This window comes from Ostrinia nubilalis, chromosome Z, assembly GCF_963855985.1.
Source record: "Ostrinia nubilalis chromosome Z, ilOstNubi1.1, whole genome shotgun sequence".
NCBI classification, from domain to species: Eukaryota; Metazoa; Arthropoda; class Insecta; order Lepidoptera; family Crambidae; genus Ostrinia; species Ostrinia nubilalis.
Genome location: NC_087119.1, coordinates 18,089,256 through 18,108,562, shown reverse-complemented (window position 1 = coordinate 18,108,562; position 19,307 = coordinate 18,089,256). Strand labels below are relative to the sequence as shown.

At 36.8% G+C, this 19,307-nt stretch overlaps 1 protein-coding gene across 2 annotated transcripts in view; it reads right to left on the bottom strand.

Annotated features, from left to right (window-relative positions):
* The window catches only part of LOC135086659 (UNC93-like protein), an 85,489-nt gene extending 78,982 nt beyond the window's left edge, over positions 1-6,507 (bottom strand). For both annotated transcript variants that reach the window (XM_063981430.1, XM_063981429.1), the window contains exon 1: positions 6,283-6,507. The gene's annotated coding sequence lies outside the window, so the exon portion shown is untranslated. The remainder of the gene's footprint in view (positions 1-6,282) is intronic.
* Between the last annotated feature and the right edge of the window lie 12,800 nt (positions 6,508-19,307).

The following is a 19,307-nucleotide window of genomic DNA, read 5'->3' as shown; positions in this document are numbered from 1 at the left end:
GCCTTACAACACCTTAACTTAGCATGACGTTGTCATTGAGAACAACTTCTCTAAAGAATCTAAACGAACATTTTTGCTCTTACATAAATTATACCAACGTAGTGCAATGCCTGCCCGTTGAAAATATTATCTTATGTTGTAATTTTAGTAGTCTCCCAAAACGTATATTATACAAAACTTTTATAGGTGACAAGGGCACCTGGCTTAACGCTGTTTCCGTTTCCCTGTTCCCTGTATATAGGGTGGGAACGATAAGTGATCTCACTCTATTATTTCTAAACTATACAAGATATCAAAAAACGGATTACTGAAGCTGGAAACATTGAATTTTTAGAATAGTTCCAGTTTATTCTGTAACCTACTGTTTAGACTGTGTAGGTACCGTTTGAAAGTGCTCATCTTTTAGGAACAGTAACCAGTTTTTCTAAATCTTGTATAGTTTAGAAATAATCGAATGAGAACACTTATTGTTTCCACCCTGTATGTATAAACGACGTACATGTCTCCATTTCTTCCCTATATTATATTATGATGAACTAACGAGGAGGGTCCGTGGCCGAGTCCCCCTGTAGGTATTCGACGCACCCGTGGTCGACGCCCCCGGTCAGATAGAAGCAATTTTTAATCAAATGTACAGTCAGTCACAAAAATATTTATAAACGAATAAATATTTATACTGATCGTACAAATAAATGTTTAATATTATTTTACCATAGTGATACCTAAAAATATAATAGGTTTTATTTTAACCTATCATATTTTATCATAGGTTTTATTTACCTATAATAACATGTAAATCGTTTTACCTAATCAAAATAATTGTAACAATCAGTCTTTAAAATAACTCTACTCTCTCTACATTTAACTAACTACAAATAAAAGTTTTAATTATAAAAGTTTTAAGTATTTTTAACAAAAAATTAAATACATCATTTTAAATAGCGTCAAACATGCATGGTTTTTGTTGACTGTACTTAGTGCAAAAGCCGAAAAAATATGATATTAAATTTATTTAAATCGGGGGCTTCAACCACGGGTGCGTCGAATACTGGGGGATTCGGCCACGGACCCAACGAGGATCGGTCAAGTATTTAAAAAATAATATGATATTTTTTGTTTTTTAAATCTAAAAGCTGAATTTTATGAAGAAAAGATGGATATGATTAAATGGTTAACCACAGACGTACAAAAAGCTTTGTGCAAGTAAAGCATATATTGCGTCATATGTTTAACAGTTTGATATAATGCCGACGACGTTACCTGTATTTAATTATATAATTTTCATTATTTATTTCTTTTTCTAGATTTCTAGAGATTAATAGGTACATTAATAGACTGATGATTATACAAAATCTGTTTGATTTATTATAATATGCCAGTCGTTTAATCTTCAAATAGGTATGATCGAATAATATTTTAATGCTAATGTAATTCAACAAGCAAAATATTGTACCCAAAATACCTAAGTATAACTACCTACATTCTTATGTTCCGTACACATGAACAACAACAACATGCAAATATAATGTATGGAAAGGAGTACAGTCAGCGTCAAATATCAAAATATTTAATGCTGACTGTACACCAAATAATTGCGTGTCACAGTCACGTCACGACAATGTCCCGATCGACGCCATGTTGGTCTGATAATTTTGCACATTAACTTCCAGTTCTGTTTTATTGATATACTAGCTTTCCGCCCGCGGCTTCGCCCGCGTGGAATTTCGTTTGTTAAATATTCCTGAATTTTCTTTGCTATAAACCACACGGAGCCCGAGACCTTTCCAACGAATGTAAAACCGTGGAAATTGGTCCGTGCGTTCTGGAGTTATAGCGTCAGGAAGGAAAACCCGACTTATTTTATATAGTAGATTATGAGATGCGGGATGGACATAATAATATTATATTTTGTCCAATTTAAAAATGGTCAAAGAAATCGGGGCAATAGACATAATTATTTAACTCACAATTGTTATTGCAGTTACACAATGCACTATATCCGTAGTTTCGTAGTTCAGTGTATAATTGAGAATATCTTTAAATAAACTTATCATGTCACGCTACTTATATTGTGTACATTATTAACAAGCATATTAGTCGCAATATTAGCAACAATATGCTACATTTTGAATTTATGAAAAAAATTGGCTAGTTAACCTTACTGCTCTATTAAACCATGTAATTGCGTTTATTATACTCAGCAGTGAATATACCCGTGTACAAGTAATCAGACGATTAATTTCGACACACACATACAATACGAAGGCTTTTGTGCCCATGAAGTATCGGTTATGTGCGCTTAAATAGGTCATTTTTATTTTTACTTAATCCAGTAGGTACTTTGAATAGATAACTTTAATAATATTAAAAATTGCTTTGTGTACCTATTCAGAAAAGATACACAATAAGAATTTAAAATGTAAAAAAAATGAGAAATTAATAAGTACTAGGTATTTTGATTGAATATTGTTTGTCACGAGTATGTCAATATTAGAAATAACTATTTATTTGCACAGTATTAAACATGCGACCTTTTGTAAGATTATCACTGTTATTTTACAAACAAGAATATTTCAAACTATACAAGTCTGATGAGCTTTCTGTCTGATGCTGTTACTAAAATTAAACCATAAGTAAGTATCTATTTTAAGTTAAAATGTATTTGTACCGAAAATTTTGAGAAAGTTTGAAGGTCAGTTTTATTATGATACTCGTATTTGAAATGTGAAATGCGGATCGATTGATGATACTTCTTTGCCATCATCATAATCAATATTCGCAATAGATTTAATTTCAAAGAGCACTCTTAGGTAATACCTTTTAGATCCCAAAAATGTTTTGTCATAGAAAAGTTATACCTAGCTGCAAACCCCCCGTTATCGTATGCACACCGAGCCTTGACTGTGAGTGCATTTGCCTACATGTTGCCAAATCCTCGGGCGACGCACCGAGCAAACTAGTTTCTTAGCTTCTCGTGGAATCCGCGGCCAGACCGGTTCCTGGCCGGTCAGCAAGAGACCGAAATAGCCTGGAAAGTGTCGATTTTTCAACCTGGAGCACTCAGTGATCGAAAATCATCTCATGTCATAATACAACCCGACATCTCATCTTTGACTTGTAATGTGCAAAGTGTTAAAATCTCTTTGGGAAACTAATGCCCGTTTTCACCATCAATCCTTTATTTTTAAGTGACCCCTATGAAAACCAATTTCATATTGTTTGTTACCATAGGGGTCACTTAAAAATTAGGGATTGATGGTGAAAACGGGCATAACACGCGTTATAATAAAAAAATACAAAAAATTACGAGTAATACCTGCCCAAATACATGAATAATATTAACACCTACACCTTTAACTTCTTAGTTCAAAACTAGAATAGAATGAATAAATGAAAATGTCTGTATATTGTCCCCGAATAGTGATACGAGTAAGTGTCCAAAATGTCACATTCTGTGTAATATAAAATCTTTTCAGCATTGCTTTAAGGCAATACAAACTCATTAGCCTTTTGATTCATGTGTCGTTTAAAACAAGCGATGCGTCCTAATTTTTACTTGTGGCGGCGTCCGACTCGAAAAGAAAGTCAAACGTTTACGGAACCCAATATAAACGTTTCGTTAGCAACCACCCGTTGTCTGCTTGATGTTGTAGTACATGCTCGGAGCTAATGATTTAGATAAGTATGCCGCTAGTCCAAGCAAATAAACTATTTAGTACAGCATTTGTGAGGTGTCTATTTTTTTTATTTATTCGATAGTGCAACGCAGGTACCGTTATCCAGTTGAGGCAGGCTTTCGTATCCAGGCCAAGGTCATTTTTCACATCCAAACGAGATGTTATCTTCACGTAACATGTTAAAGTAAATATAAAGTCGCGTTTGTTTTGACAAAAAATAACTTTCTAATACGACCTGTAAAAGACTTAAACGAGTGCTCCTTGTGCTTAACTTTCTGAAACTTTAATGTTTCTTTAATATTAAATTATTATTACTGTGTGCAACCACTATTAATTTATATTCGCTAATACTCGTATGATTTATATGTGTCAAATATTTATGATTTCGAAGATCAAGGGCTCAAATTATTATGAATAATGTACTGTTTATATGTATTTATTTTCTATAACCCTAGTTAAAGCCTGAGCCTGCCGGCATCATATTTTAAATATTTAGAGTAAACATTGCTGGTTGTACTACAACTTAAGCTGCACACAAAATATAGCATCACGAACGTGGTTTAGCTCCTCAGTTGTTATGCAATACCCTCTAAGTTTCTTCATACCAAGCTTCGACTTCAACTGGATCGTACTAGTTATATCCAGTTAATATTAAATTCCTACGACTCGTTCGAATCCGTGGACAAAGCTTATTTTGGGCATAATTTAACATTAAAGCAAATTAATGTGTCTCTTGATGTTGGGTAATTTAAATAAATCAACTAAAACTCATTAAGGAATTACGTGTTTCTTATAAATTATTACAATAGCGTCAGTGTGGCAGTGGTCTAAAATGTAATGCGGGTATGGCCTGTCATTAGCTAGTTTGCCCACATTGGTCGTCGCTAGTTATCTATTTAGATTTACGCTAAAAATAGTGGATTTTAGTGCTAAAGATAGATACGACGGTACCAATATTCCTCTTGAATTATTTCGCAATCACCCGCAGGTAGATGTGTCCTCAGGCGCTCATTACGAAATCGTGCTGGTAACAACACGAAGGAACAAAGTTTATTCTATTACTAACTTATCCCCGTGGCTTCACCCGTGTGATTTCGATAAATTGTGGACTGGTTTAAACTATAAACATTGAATATTTTCATCAAAACCCGTCTCTAGTTATTGCTATTGAAAGAATAACAAACCTCACAAACTTTTGCATGTATATTAATAAATATGTATTGGGGTTGATATTTGTTAAGTTGCGTTTAGTAAATAACTATTAGGTTAACAGTTTAGGTTTCCAAGGTAATTCTGTAATTCTTCAAAAGATTATTATTGTAATGAAGACATTCAGTATTCTTGAAAGTTTTGCCGGAATGCAAATGGGGTAGGTATGTACCTACCCCATTGTAAGGAGATAAAATTACTGTCTTATCTCCTTACGATACTGGTGCTTAAAGCTCTCTTCTGATATCGCATAGGAAATACCAAATCATTACTTTTTGATATCTTATCAAACCATCGGAACCATTTAAAACAAAGAACAAGATAGTTGAAAGAATTTTCGTTTTTTGAATAAATAATTACTTTGTTACTTAAAACACAATTAACAAAATAGCAAAAGTACCTTTTACAAGTTTTAGAACGAGAAATTAATTAAATTAGTTGATGTTGTGTATAATTATGAAATTTACTTTAATGTGTCGTCCTCTAAATCTGGTATTGTTACTTATTACTACTTATTGCATTAAAAAGTTAAAGTTTTTTTTAAAGATAACCTTATAATTATTCTTCACAATAGACCTCATAAGTTAAATGGGGAAAATAGTTTTTTAAATATTTATGAAATTATTAATTTTTATTTTATTTTTAACATTAGGTCTACTTTCACCCTATTCCGTGTAATTTATCAAGAAAAGCAAAAAATCAAAGAGTAATAGTAAATAAAATACAACTCAAATCTGCTCTTAGGTTGTAAATATTCTTAAATTGATTTGTTTTTCAGAAAGATAATTCATAATCACATTGCATTTGGTGGAAAACTTGTATTATTTGACATGACAAATTGTATCTGACAATTTGTATCTAAAATCTCTGTGTAAACAACAATCTGTTGATATTATTATTTCTCAGACTCTTTGGCAGGAGTCGTAGATGTTATTAAAATAGGTTTTTGTGTTTCGCAGCAGTCGCGGGTGAATAATGCGCGAACAAAAGAACCAAACATACGCGTCGAATCGAGCGCCACTTTTCACTGTGACATCAATATGGCAAATTCAAATGTGCAAAACACAATTCCAAGTAAAGCCGAGACAAACTCGACACTGTCGTGACTACGTTTATTATCTAAGCACAGTCTGAATATTTACAAATACCGTCGAAGCTGTTAACCTTAACAGTACAGCCGTGCGAAGTTGTAGGTAATTGGTAACCCAACTCGTTAGGAACGGACGAGTATCCGCCGAACGCCAACGCATATCTACGAAAAGTGTCCGCAAGCCGCGGCGCGGGCGCACCACCAGCCGCTCAACGAGGACCTTTTGGAAAGTCACCCGAAACCGACTTCCAAACTGAAACTCGCAAATGCAGTCATTCGCCGTGCTGCGACAAAAGTTGCACTAACCTGTTGGAATATGCAGAGGTCCTGACGGCTGGTGATTCCTTGTCGGTGTCTCGTGTTAAGAGAGTAGTCCGGTTTTGCATTCACGTACCGAAGCACGATCACACTGCGTGAGAGAAAGGGCGCGCAACTCGCAAGTGGCGCACAACACAAGTGGATATTCGCGTGGTGTGCGTCGGCGGTTCGGAGCGAGAGTGGGCGTCACGAAAGCGTGTTGGCGGTCGCGGGTCTCAGCTTGGACTGAAGGCCGCGAGGCGCGGGGGCCACTTTATGCCCGCGCGCGTCGCGGGCGCACCCCGCGGCAATCCGCCGCCGCAGCCTGAACACCCTCATCCTGAAACATCACCTTATCAAAAACCACAATTAATATTTCATTTACCTGTAACAGAAGTAACAGAACATCCACATAATCCCTATTCTGATGAAAAACAAATGGTTTCAGTTTCAGTCTGAAAATCGAGTAAGTTTACAAACGCTGACAACACTCCTCCCATCGTAAAAGTTTCAGTAAGAATTTAGAAGAAACTACATACATTTATTAGAATGATTTAAACTAACACAAAAAACTACAAAAGTTGGTTTATCCTAATTAAGTAGACTTGGAATGCCTATTAATCTAAAACCAGTATTAGCAGCCTTTTATCTTTGAGCCATTGAGCCTTAATTCAAAACCACATTTAATTTTATTAAAGCTAGACTCCATGATAAAAATTCGTTACTAAATACATTTTTGTGGGGGAAGTGTTTTCGGTGTAAAATGACGTTTGTCGGCACACACAGGTGTGGGTGTACAAACATCAGTCTTTACGTTTCAAAGTAATTGTTAAGTTTTTCAGTCGGAATAGGTAGGTAAGTATAGGTACAAGAAGTTCATTCATAAATTTTAGAAGCAGGAATGGTTAAATTTTAGCCGTATAAGAAAATAAGGAAGTTTTCGCGTGACAGCAATGTAAGAATTGACTGCCACTGATCATGAAGAAGCTAGTATCGCAAATAATTTAAAATACAAACACAAGTTACATAATTTAGGTTATACTAACCATGTCCACAGTAACCTACTTAGGTATATTGATATTATAAAAAGTTTCGGTACTTAACTACGTCGAAATGCGTGTAAGCAAACTACTAAACACATTTCTCTCGAACTGCCATCGCGTCGCGCCATATCCGATTGTTCGTAAAATTAAACAAAACTAAATGAATTAAAAATATATATTAAGTATTAAGTTCTATGATAGATAAGTTGAGCGACTATTACTCTTAAACTAACTGATCTATCATAATAGTTTTCCTTAAAAGTTCATGAAAAGCACTATAATTATCATGTGACCAGATTTATAAGCCAATAGTTTAGCTTTTAGAGTTATAACATAATACAGATGTACCCTATACTTATGTATGGAAACTGGAAACATTGAATTTTCGGATAGAGCTCGTGAAACACTTTCAGGATCAGTAACTAGTTTTTGGATATCTTGTATAGTTTAGAAATAATCGAGTGAGATTACTTATCGTTTCCACCCTGTATTTTAGGGGGGGAGGATATATCCTTCCTTATGAGCCAGCGGCTGTAGAACAACAAAACCTTAATTGTTTTTACTCAACAAACCACATGAAGTCTCGAAATCACCAATTTATCTGCCGAGAGTGCCTGGGGGTGATTTTTTAATGTTCATTTTAAATTATACATACGTATATTGATATAACCAGAAATCGAACGTAAAACTAAGAACCTACTCTTTTGATGTCACTATGCCATTGGGCCGTCGAAACGGTGGATAAAAATTATTTATGATGGTATATGACATCACGAATTCGTCCTCCGTCATTAGTTTGTATAATGGCAACCGTGTCAGTCCACCGCCGTACACGACTGCATAACAGTAGAATTTTCCCACATAATTATTCGTTCAATTAGGCATTGCAATAAAAACGCAAAAATTCTGATGGGGCTTTAATATATGTTGATATATGTATAACCAAAGAGATTCATTAAGAAAATAGTATTGGTATGGGCTTAGCTGGTAACTTTAATCTACATGTTTAGCGATGGCTTAAGTAAAAAAAATATTATTTAAATTAAATCGATCAAGTAAAGAAAATAAAAGATCCCTATAAGCTTTCAGTTTAGCTGTGTGCTGGTTCACAAGTGTAGATAATTTAAAGATATCTTTTTAAATCTTGATGTTTGGAAGTACGAGTAATAACATAATAATACTATTCTAAATATTGCGTTTACGATACCCCCGATCAAGCAAATATACCTACTTACACTCCATTAAATGAATAAAGTAAAATAATGCTACATTCCACTGCAGGGCAAGACCCCTAAGTAATCGCATTATTGTTTGAGAAAGAAAGAGAAAAATCACTATTTTACCTAAGAAGATGCCCTGTTCATGGAGGTCGAACCCACTAAAACCTCTGATGCATATCTACTGGTCGGCGCCTTGGGTACTAGGAACAGCCAAGGGCCTTCCACAGACGTTCCGCCCTGCACGGCGGGACCTACACGTTCAATGGGGGCCGACAGGATTAACCGGGATCACAAGGGCAATCCTGTCTGACGGGACGACTGTGGTAACCTGTGCAATGCAGGACGAGGCGCTCCCGCACCGCCAACCCTGTGATGGCCCGTAACCACATTGCCTTATTAGCAAGAGGATTCGTTTTTAAAAACAAAGAAGAAGGTACCTAATAAACTGTTTATTCGATGAAATCGGCGTTATGGATTGAGGTAAAATGTCATGTTAATTAATACTTTTTATACAAAAAATAGGTCAATTTGGATGAGGTGTCCAGTCAGTCGAATGTGATTCATATCAATTGGTACCTAAAATCTATTGCGTCTTCTTTGTTTGTAGAGAGCACAATTTTACACACAAGTTTTAGTGCTATTGTGGAAACCCAAATTTTTGAAAGCTAAGTATACCTAAGAAGGAATGGCTTTACAATTATTTTACCAACGGAGGAATTGGCTAAGGAATTTTCCCGCCTACGATTCCCATCGCTAACTTCTTTATAACCGCCCAGTAAAGAGTGATTTGGTGTTGATTTTAAACTGTCATTGGATCCGCAACTTAATAACCTACTCCTGCAAAGCGGATGAAGACGGCAAACAAAGATTTACACTATGTATAGTGCGTTTACTAAAGCTAAGCGTCCACTTGTCGGTATGGTACGCAACGGACGCATCGCACGCAACGGATCGTAGTATTATTTATATAGAAACTCATATAAGTGCGTCCACCTGTCCGCATCGTACGCATCGCACATCCCATACGATCCGTTGCGTGCAATGCGTCCGTTGCGTACGATACCGACAAGTGGACGCTTAGCTTTAGGGACCTATCACGTGAGTCAATAATATTTTGGGCAAAATCATGGAAAAGCACAGATTTTTCCTTGTCACAACAACCTAAAACTTAGTTGTAAAACCTGATATTTATACATATAAAAAGGTATTGTTAGTTAATGTAATTATGGATGTAATAACATAGGTTTATAATCACGAAGGATATTATGCATGCCTGCAGTTAGGCTGAGTTGCACCATCTTACTTTAACTTTGACAAACGTCAAAAATCTTTCAAACTCCATACAAAAAGGACCGGTTAATGTTATTGTCACGGTTAAAGTAAGGTGCAGCAACTCAGCCCTAATGTTTTCTGGTTAGTCTTTCGTTTTTTATTACCAGCGAGATCCGAAAAGCACGTTTTATGTGACGGTGAACTCATTGATAACGATGGTTTGAAATACATGTTGGTCATAAACATTATTCCAATGACTGACTTTATACAATCAAGTTTTTTAAAACGTAGCAGGTATCTTCAACTAAGTAGAGGTTATTCGTCAAATACCTACATAGTTTTTTTAGTAAGTTATATATGTATACCTAATTCGTTTTACCATATTAGTAGTCAAATATTTATGTCTCGCATTATTTATAACCCTCAAAAACATTTTTAAACCCTGATATTCAAAAATCTTAGAAAATAAATGACTGAAACTTTTGACTATAGGGCTGAAATGACCGATGAAACCCATGACAAGCCTTTTTGTAGCTTTTTTTTTCAAAGGCTACAACACCGAGTTACTTATACGAATTGTAGTCTTAGAACAAACCTGCGACTTCTAGGATTTGTTATTAAGTAGGTATGAACTGATTTTACTGTGACAAAGCTCTGTAAAAAAGATGCTAAGTACTTATTTATTTATCAAGCAGCGCATTATGTGTCACGCACGGTGACTTTAGTTAGTTGGTTTAAACAGAACACCAAATGATATCTCATATCCATATCTATTGTGACAGGATCACAAATGACAGATTAATTAAACAAGTCATTAGTCACTGCGGAAATTTCTGTTGCAAGAATTTAAAATCGTGTAATAGTACTTACTTAGTTGTACACAGTTTTGCTATTGTAAACTTAATAAAAATATCGTATTTTATCTAAGTATGACATGAATAAGATAAGGCATAATAACTTATCGATTCTTTACAAAAAACATAAGTACAGGTTGACAAAAGAAAGTGTAAATGTAATTTTTGTGAGAGTTAATATTTAATTACTAAACTTGGTTAATCTTCTTGTATCAATTAATAATAAGTTACATCTGCACCTTCGAAATCATGATCCTTGATTTGGTTATTACACTACTGAACATTTACAACACTGCAGGTCTACTGTAAGCAAAATTATAGCTCTAGAATAGCATTGTTATTGTCTAGCTTCTACCAGATATGGGGGTTGTAAGGAATCCTGACTTAGGGTGGATTCGACCAAAGAAGAGTAAATATTAATATCAGAATAATTGGTCAGTTATTCGAAATTTTGACATATTTCCCATCCTCAAACTGACAATATGCCAGTTATACCAGGAGTTATTCTCGGATAAAAGTTTGGTCTAATCGGGCCTTAGGGCATAAATATTTTTATTCTTCGTCTCATGCCTCTCAATGAACCAAGTGGTTGCTCCTAGCTTTACTCATTTAAAGCTAGGAGCTGCAAAGCACTAGTCCATCTGAAGCGAGGAATGCTTAAGGCTGTGCTCTACTTGAACAAAAATTGGCACTTTAAACTTTAAGAATTTTCAAACAGATCCCTAAATGGAAAAATAGTCTTAGAAACCCCTAATCCATTTTAAAAGATCTATCCAACGATACCCCATACGATGGGGTAGAAGATGAAAAAAAAATTCATCCCCACTTTACATGCAATCCTAAAGAAATTTTTTTTCAAAATTTTATTTTACCGTTTTGTCGGCGTGATTAATTTACATACATTACCTCCACAAAATTACACCTCCCTAGAACCAATAGTTTCCAAGCAAAACCTCGGACAGACAGACAGAAACTATAAGGGTACCTTGTCAGGACTACGGAACTCTAAAAAACATGATGACAAACAATGATGTTTGCAAGGGATACTTATGTTTTGCGAGGAGCTTGTGCGTGGGATGTGTTGCAAGGATGGAAGGAAATGCCAAGCCTAGGACACGAGCGAGAGACTGTCATTTGCTAGGGCTTAACGACGTGCTATACCCCGTAACTCGCATCGCTCATCTAGACACCGGCCATCTTTTCACAGTCTCGCCACGCACATTGGCACCGCACTGGTGCTCAGCTTGCTTAAAACACAGATCAGGCGAATAAGTATTGTAACACCGTTTTATAGATAATACGTAAACGTTTACATAAACATTTTATAAGATAGGCCCCCTTAATTTAATTTATTGTCCGTGGTGCATAATCTTTTCTTAAAGGTTTTAAACCTTTGTTTGTCACCTGTCATCCGCTTTGCAATGGAGGGAAGTTGAACCTTAATTTCGAACTCCTCCTATGTTCTTCTGATTAATTTCGTTGCGGGTCCAATGACAGTTTAACTTTCCCCCGGGACAAACTTGACCTTCATTGGTTGGGTTTTTGTGGCGGTCAAGCTGTAAATCCTGGCTACACAGGAGTTGCAGTGGTGGGAACGAGAGGTGGGAATAGTCCCGTAACACCGTTTTATAAATTGTCTTAGACGATCCTTACTGCCCCTGCCTCTCATGCGACGAGACTGCTCAATATTTAGCAGACTCCGGCATGATTGATATCATTTGATTGACTCTTTCATAACACAAGAAATCATAGCCAAATCCCAACCAATCGACACGTCATGGCCCTCATCAACTCAATAGTCCAATGACTTTTGGGGATGAATAATACTAGCATATAAAAGCTTTGGATTGTTGAATCTTTCCAATTTCACGTTTGTTAGCAGACTGTATCCTTTAGCAAAATGCAACCAAACGCCCTTTGAGCTCAGAACTTTTTACCCGACTACGGCAAAGCAAAAGGAGGGTTATGATTTTGACAGGCTATGTATGTATGTATGTTCATCTGTTCCCTCGTAACTTCTAAACTACTTATCAGAATTCGACAAATGACATAAATCATTAGAAGCGTCTTAATTGTCCGCTGGTTATAGGCTATATGGGGGTTTCACAAAATCTAATGTGGCGCCCTCTAGCGGACAAAACATACAGAGTAAAAAAATAAAGTTATATAACATTAATATGCCGTGTTTGGTATCATTTGAAAGCGCTTTACTTGTATATTTTGAATATCTATATATTACTAGCATTTGCTTGTGACTTTACCTGTATTCATGGGCTGATTGGATATAATTCACATCTTTTCGTTCATAGTTTCTTTACTTATTAGTTCATCAATTTAACTTTTGTTAATATTATGCGCCACAAATACACTTTAACACCAAAATAGTACAAATAATAAATAAAAAGTAAAAAAACTAAAACCCAACTACGACAAAAAACGACGCTGAAAAAGTATAAAACAAGATTTTCAGAATACCGTAGCACTTTGACAACGTGTGACTGCGGTTTTCCAAATATGAAAATTACTATGCAACTACACTACATTAGCAATTTTGTTCAGTTCAGTATTCTGAAAATCTTATTTTATACTTTAACAGCGTCGTTTTTTGTCGTAGTTGTTCCGCCTAATCTCAACAAACTGACAGCACATATTAGGTACCGAAATCTTAAAAGTGCCAAAAACAAAGAAATTTTCGAAACGCATCCTCGCACCGCAAATGTTTCTAGCACACAAGTTACTTAGGTATTATTAACTTTTGAAAAGCAAAAAAAAAACTAAAAGTTTGACAGTACAAAGGTAATGCCTGCTACTGAGTATCAGCTAAATGGACCTCGATCATGACCTTACACACTGTTTCGTCATGTCATACGTGTGACCAATTAGACAATTCTGGGTAATAAAGTAGATGTACCTATCGCAACCATATCACACGGCAATTATTTTATACCACACACAGAATGAACAACAATTTTTTTATGAATGATATGATCGTCGTCACTTGGGTAGTATTGTTCTCTCTCGCTAATAGCTGATGGTAAATTTTACACTGCCCTTTAGTCGTGCTTATAGCCACGAGTGTCGTTATATGCAATTGAGAAGGGTAAAATGACTTAGCAGTATTTATGGAACGATTTGCAAGTTTGCCTTGGATATTTAGTCCAGTCATTTGGTAGTTTTACCTGGAAAGTTTTCCGGAAGTCATGAAAATTGGTATTTATATAGATTTCGATGTGCTCTTTACGAATTTCAACTTTGCGACCTCGTATGGTTTCCGCTCGCGCCGCCATATTGGAAAAATACTGCCTAGTAGCAGTTTTTCTTAAATGTTTCCTTTCGGATTAATTTTATGACAAAACATGCTTAGAGAAACTAAAACTAGAGAAAATTTCCTATTTTTGATGTCTACATAAATGCGGATCCTGTATTTCGGAATCCCGCAGTACTTACTGGATTGCCGTGGGAAAGGCCTAAGTTAGTTAGGCTATTTACTCAAGAAAACAAATAAGTTGAACTTATATTTTGACGTAATATCAATAAAATAATTAATTTCAGAGCCGAAGTGAAACACGGAAATTAATGGGTAAGTAGAATAGAATAGAATAGAATAGAAAACTTTTTATTTGCATAAACATTGGAGCCATGGCATCTTACCAGTTGTCCCGCTAAGGCTATGCGCACACGGGTGACTTTTTGTCAGACAGTAGGTATACCACCGTCAACAACTGTGCGCGCGCATTTTAACCATTTGGTTCCTGTGAAATCTTGTGATATGCGCAGCGTGAGAGTGAACACCGGACTACATCACATGAAAATAGACGCTACAACCTCATATAGAGCGCATCTTGTGGATTTATCTAAAACTTCTGAAAAACCAGAAACCGCTATTTAAACCTGGAAAGCAGCATGAGATCCCACGGCTCAGCGGGGTAATCAACTTATTTTGCTGAGTAATATCAATTTCATTGTTAGCTATGTGGGCGTCACAGCGGCCCATAATCACGACAATCAGTGTAGAGGATCTAGCATTATATTAACTAGTTAAAAATATTACTACAATTTTGTCACAAACTTGACATTGGTCAGTAAACACGTGATCCACGCGCATTACCTACTACAATTCATTCAGCATCAAAGGATCTAGACACTAATACTAATTTAATGGTAATGGACGATGTGTGACAAAGATACGATTACCTGCGTTTGCGTACTGTGGGAAATTTCCGGACGTGCTGATGGTGATGGTGCTGCCACAAATTGCTCCTTTATGTGGTGCATTTATCAGCATTATATTATTACCGTGTTAGCAGGTAGGTATTTGCGCATTCAATTACTGCTTTATCCCCAAAGGATCACGCCTCTCATTTAGTAATTAACTTTATACGCTGAGGCTATAATATGTGCCCATGAGCTTGGTAAGTATGCTCCTTGCCACGCTTGGGTTAACTAATAGTAGCAGAGCTCGAAGCGTGCGATATACAAAATTAGTAAAACTTATTTTTGAGTAAAGCTATTTTTAAATCAGTAGTCCGACATCCTGGGGTGGGCATTATCGTATTCTGTGGTGGGCACGGGCACAAAACATTTAAACAAACGTATGCTTTTGGAACATAACGTAAAATGTACATGGGCTAGCCAAGATATGGGTGGGGGTATTCACATCAGCTAAGTAGGTAAATAGGGTTATGATGCTAAAAACAATAATTGCCATCTCTAAGATATGGTGTTGGGTTTGATTCTATTATGGTGACACACGGAAATGAAAAATATTCATTCAGTTTTGACTTACATATTTTAGGCTCTACCAGCGCTTTGAGACAAACTTAATGGTAAGTGCTTAGAACAAGTAGATCTCTACAAGACAACATTAAAGGCTTCCACAGACCAAACGCGGGTCAGAAGCAGTGCGGGTCAGTTGCAGCGCGGCTGAGGCACACTGAAAGCAGCGTAGTTTCAAAGCAGTTGCAACGCGGGCGGTTGTCAAAAATTTTAATATTCGAAAACCGCTTTAAACGCGCTGCTACCGCCCTGCGTCCGGTGTGTCATGCTAATATGGCCGCTATAGTAATACAGGGTTGCCCAGAAGAAAGTTCACTTTTGAAAATTTAAGGAAACGAAAACTGTAAATTTTTGTAGAACGTTAACTATTGTAATTTAAAGGAAATTTTATGCAATTTATTTTTAAATTTGCCTTCTTTTTTCAATTTGATCGTACATGTGATTCCCTTGACGTTTACAACATTCGGTCAACATAAATAAAAATTTTGCAAAACTTTCGTAAGAGTTACCTTGAAATGGATTCAGGATGGATAAATGCTGCAGAGTTTTTGGATTTTTAGAGTATACTCTGCTCATAATGTAACCCCACAAAAGGAAGTCTGGTGGAATGAGATTAGGGCTTCTTAGTGGCAATGAGATTTCACCCCTGCTTTATTGGTTTGTTACATCGAAAGGATGATTAATTTTTGAGAGCGCTATACTGGCATGCTGAAAAGCTTTTTGATTTCAAAGTGGCAAGATTCCCAAGGCTATGACAGGAGCACTTGGTTTCATCAAGATGGGGCTACGTGTCACACTTCAAATGAGAGCATTTAGATGGTAAGAGACATGTTCCCACAAAAAAATAATTTCAGGCAGGGGTGACATCTCCTAGCCACCAGGAAACCCTGATCTCACTCCAGAAAATTCCTTTTTGTGGTGTTACCTTAAGAATAGAGTATACTTTCATAATCCAACAACCATGCAGCAACTGAAGCTGAACATTCGGCAAAAAATGGAAAATAGGTTTCGAGGTAATTCTAACGAACGCTTTTCAAGATTTTGATGTATGTTGATCGAATGTTGTAAGCGTCAAGGAAATCTCTTGGACGATGTAATTTAATAAAGGTAAATTTAAAAATAAATTTCATTTAATTTTCTTTGAATTGTAATGAATAAAGTTCTTCAAAATTATACAGAATATTTTTCCTTGAATTTTCAATTGCAGTTTGTCAGTGCTGCGTGGTTGGAGCGCAGGCCCGCGTTCATTTGGTGACACACTTCAATCAAAGAGTTTCTTGTATAATACAACTTGCACGGGCCCGCATTCTGGGTCTGTGGAAGCCTTTAAGAATCAATTGATATTGTTTAATATTATTACGATTATGTGAGACCGCCTGCCGGCATTTGCCGTCCCACCAGTCCAGGCGCCGTGAATTAGATAGATACATGTTTAACAAAGGGTGTAAAGGACTAGGTAAGCAAATTTTTTATGATGATTGGTAGCGGTAAGCAGGCAGAATAGAATAGGACCATTCCCAGCCCACTCATTCCGTGGATATCATAAAAGGCGATTAAGGGTTTGTCCCGTGTTGCAAACATCAGGCAGCAGGCTGGCTTCTATGTGGTTAAGGTCGGACCTGACTGACGACCGTAGGCCAAACCAAATCCTTAATAACCCTCTGCTAAATTAGTCGTGCTTCTGCATTTGAGACTAAAAGACCTGATGATAAAGTGTAAACAGAACTTCAAGTTACCTCAGGCACTATCACCAGCTAATCATATTTTGTGTATTTTATTTCAAATATTTCAATAGATTTATAATAAAATTATTGATTGAATATCTTATACATTTGACTAGCTCAGCGAAGCGTGTCCGAATCGCATACTTATGGTCCCTTCACGCCGTTTATGAATTTATTGGCCATTGTTCTCTAATTAAGTTTTATAACTATCAAAAGATCAACAGCAGAACTGTCCGAGTTACGAGCCCACACACATACTTCTAGTATCGAATGCTGCCATATTTGTAATAATATCTATTACTTATTAATAAAAAGTTTGTTTGGTTGAACGCGCTAATCTACTGGTCCGAATTAATAAAATATCTTTGTGTTGGATAGTCTATTTATCCAAGAAGGTTTGATAATATTTTAACATCATAGACTAAGAGCTAGTGAACGCCAGACCTACGTTATTTCATAAAAGCTGAAAGTCAGCGTATGCTCCCAATATAGGATATAATGTTGGTGAATTATGAAGTTTAGGTCATCGTGGCTTTGGGAGCTACCCAAAAAAAACTGTCTCGCTGGGAGTTGGAACTGTCAAAACTGTTTGGCTGTTGGGGAAAATACTTCTAATTATTGCCCAAATATTATACATAAAAAATCATATTTTATGGTATAACGTATGTCTAACTTTTACGGTGGATTTTTCTGTAGTATTCAATAGACTGTGATTCTACTAACGTTATACCATTAAATCTGATTTTTATGTATAATATTTATCTGGCGTCCACTAGCTCTTACTCTATCACAGTACGGCCAACAAGAACATCAATGAAAAGTGTTGCCAAAATGAGAAAAGCTATACAAACTATTTTCGCGCGTACGAAGTCGCGGGCATAGTCAGTATACTTAAATTTAAAGTTCTGCTTGCTCTTCCTAAACATTTGCATGACTACGCGAACAATTAGAACATGTATCTGTTTACAAATATATTTTTCCTTCACAATGGAAGATTTGTTAATTTTGTGTATGCTTCCATGTCGTCGTGTGGGTGTTCCTTTTCAGCCTCACTGTTTTTGTGTTTTCTCATCATTCCGCTTCACATTGTTTATAATAAAGCTATCTACATTGACAGCCTTTCTCAAAATAGACTCTCCTACAGACTCTAAAGAATCCTAATCTGATTTTTATATTCTCATCACATTTTGCAGAACAGTTTTTTTTTATGTGATAGGAGGCAAACGAGCAGACGGATCACCTGATGGTAAGTGATTACCGTCGCCCATAGACACCCGCAGACCCAGAGGCGTTACAGGTGCGTTGCCGGCCTTTAAGATAAAGATACGCTCTCCTCTTGAAAGCTTGCAGGTCGTATCCGTCCGGAAACACCGCAGACGACAGTCCATTCCACAGTTTGGTTGTACGGGGCAGGAAGTTTCTAGAGAAACGTACAGTTGTGGACTGCCAACCATCTAAGTGATGGGGGTGGAAGTGCTGTCGGGAAGATCGGTGGCGAAAAGTGGCGGCAGGAATAAGTCCGGATAATTCTTCGGAGCACTCCCCGTGATACATGCGATAGAAGATGCACAGTGAGGATACATCTCTACGCAGCGCCAAGGGGTCAAGCCGATCCGAAATGTCCTGGCAGTCAACGATTCGAGCTGCTCTCCGTTCAATGCGGTCCAGAGGGAGAAGCTGGTACTGGGGCGCACCTGCCCAAAGATGAGAACAGTATTCCATATGAGGCCGAACCTGCGCCTTGTAAAGTTGCAGACGATGGGCTGGAGGAGTGAAATACCGTCTCGATCTATTGAGCACACCAAGCTTCTTCGAGGCTAATTTAGCCTTACCCTCTAAATGACCACGGAACTGGACTTCGCTCGATATGTCGACACCAAGGATTCCGATATTGGCTGAGGCACTTAGGGGAGTGCTCTCGAAACAGTTTGCTTGATGTCACGGATAATACTCATTTGATTAACCTTTATGGACCTAAGAATAATATGTATCTAAACGGAACAGTACGTTGTTAATGTGGCGCGATTCTCCTCGTACGCGAACCGTGGACCTCCACAGGGTTCTATAATAGTGCCAGTTCTTGACAATTTTCAAAATGATCACTGCTTTGAAGAAAATACGTTCGATTTTATACATAGACTAAAC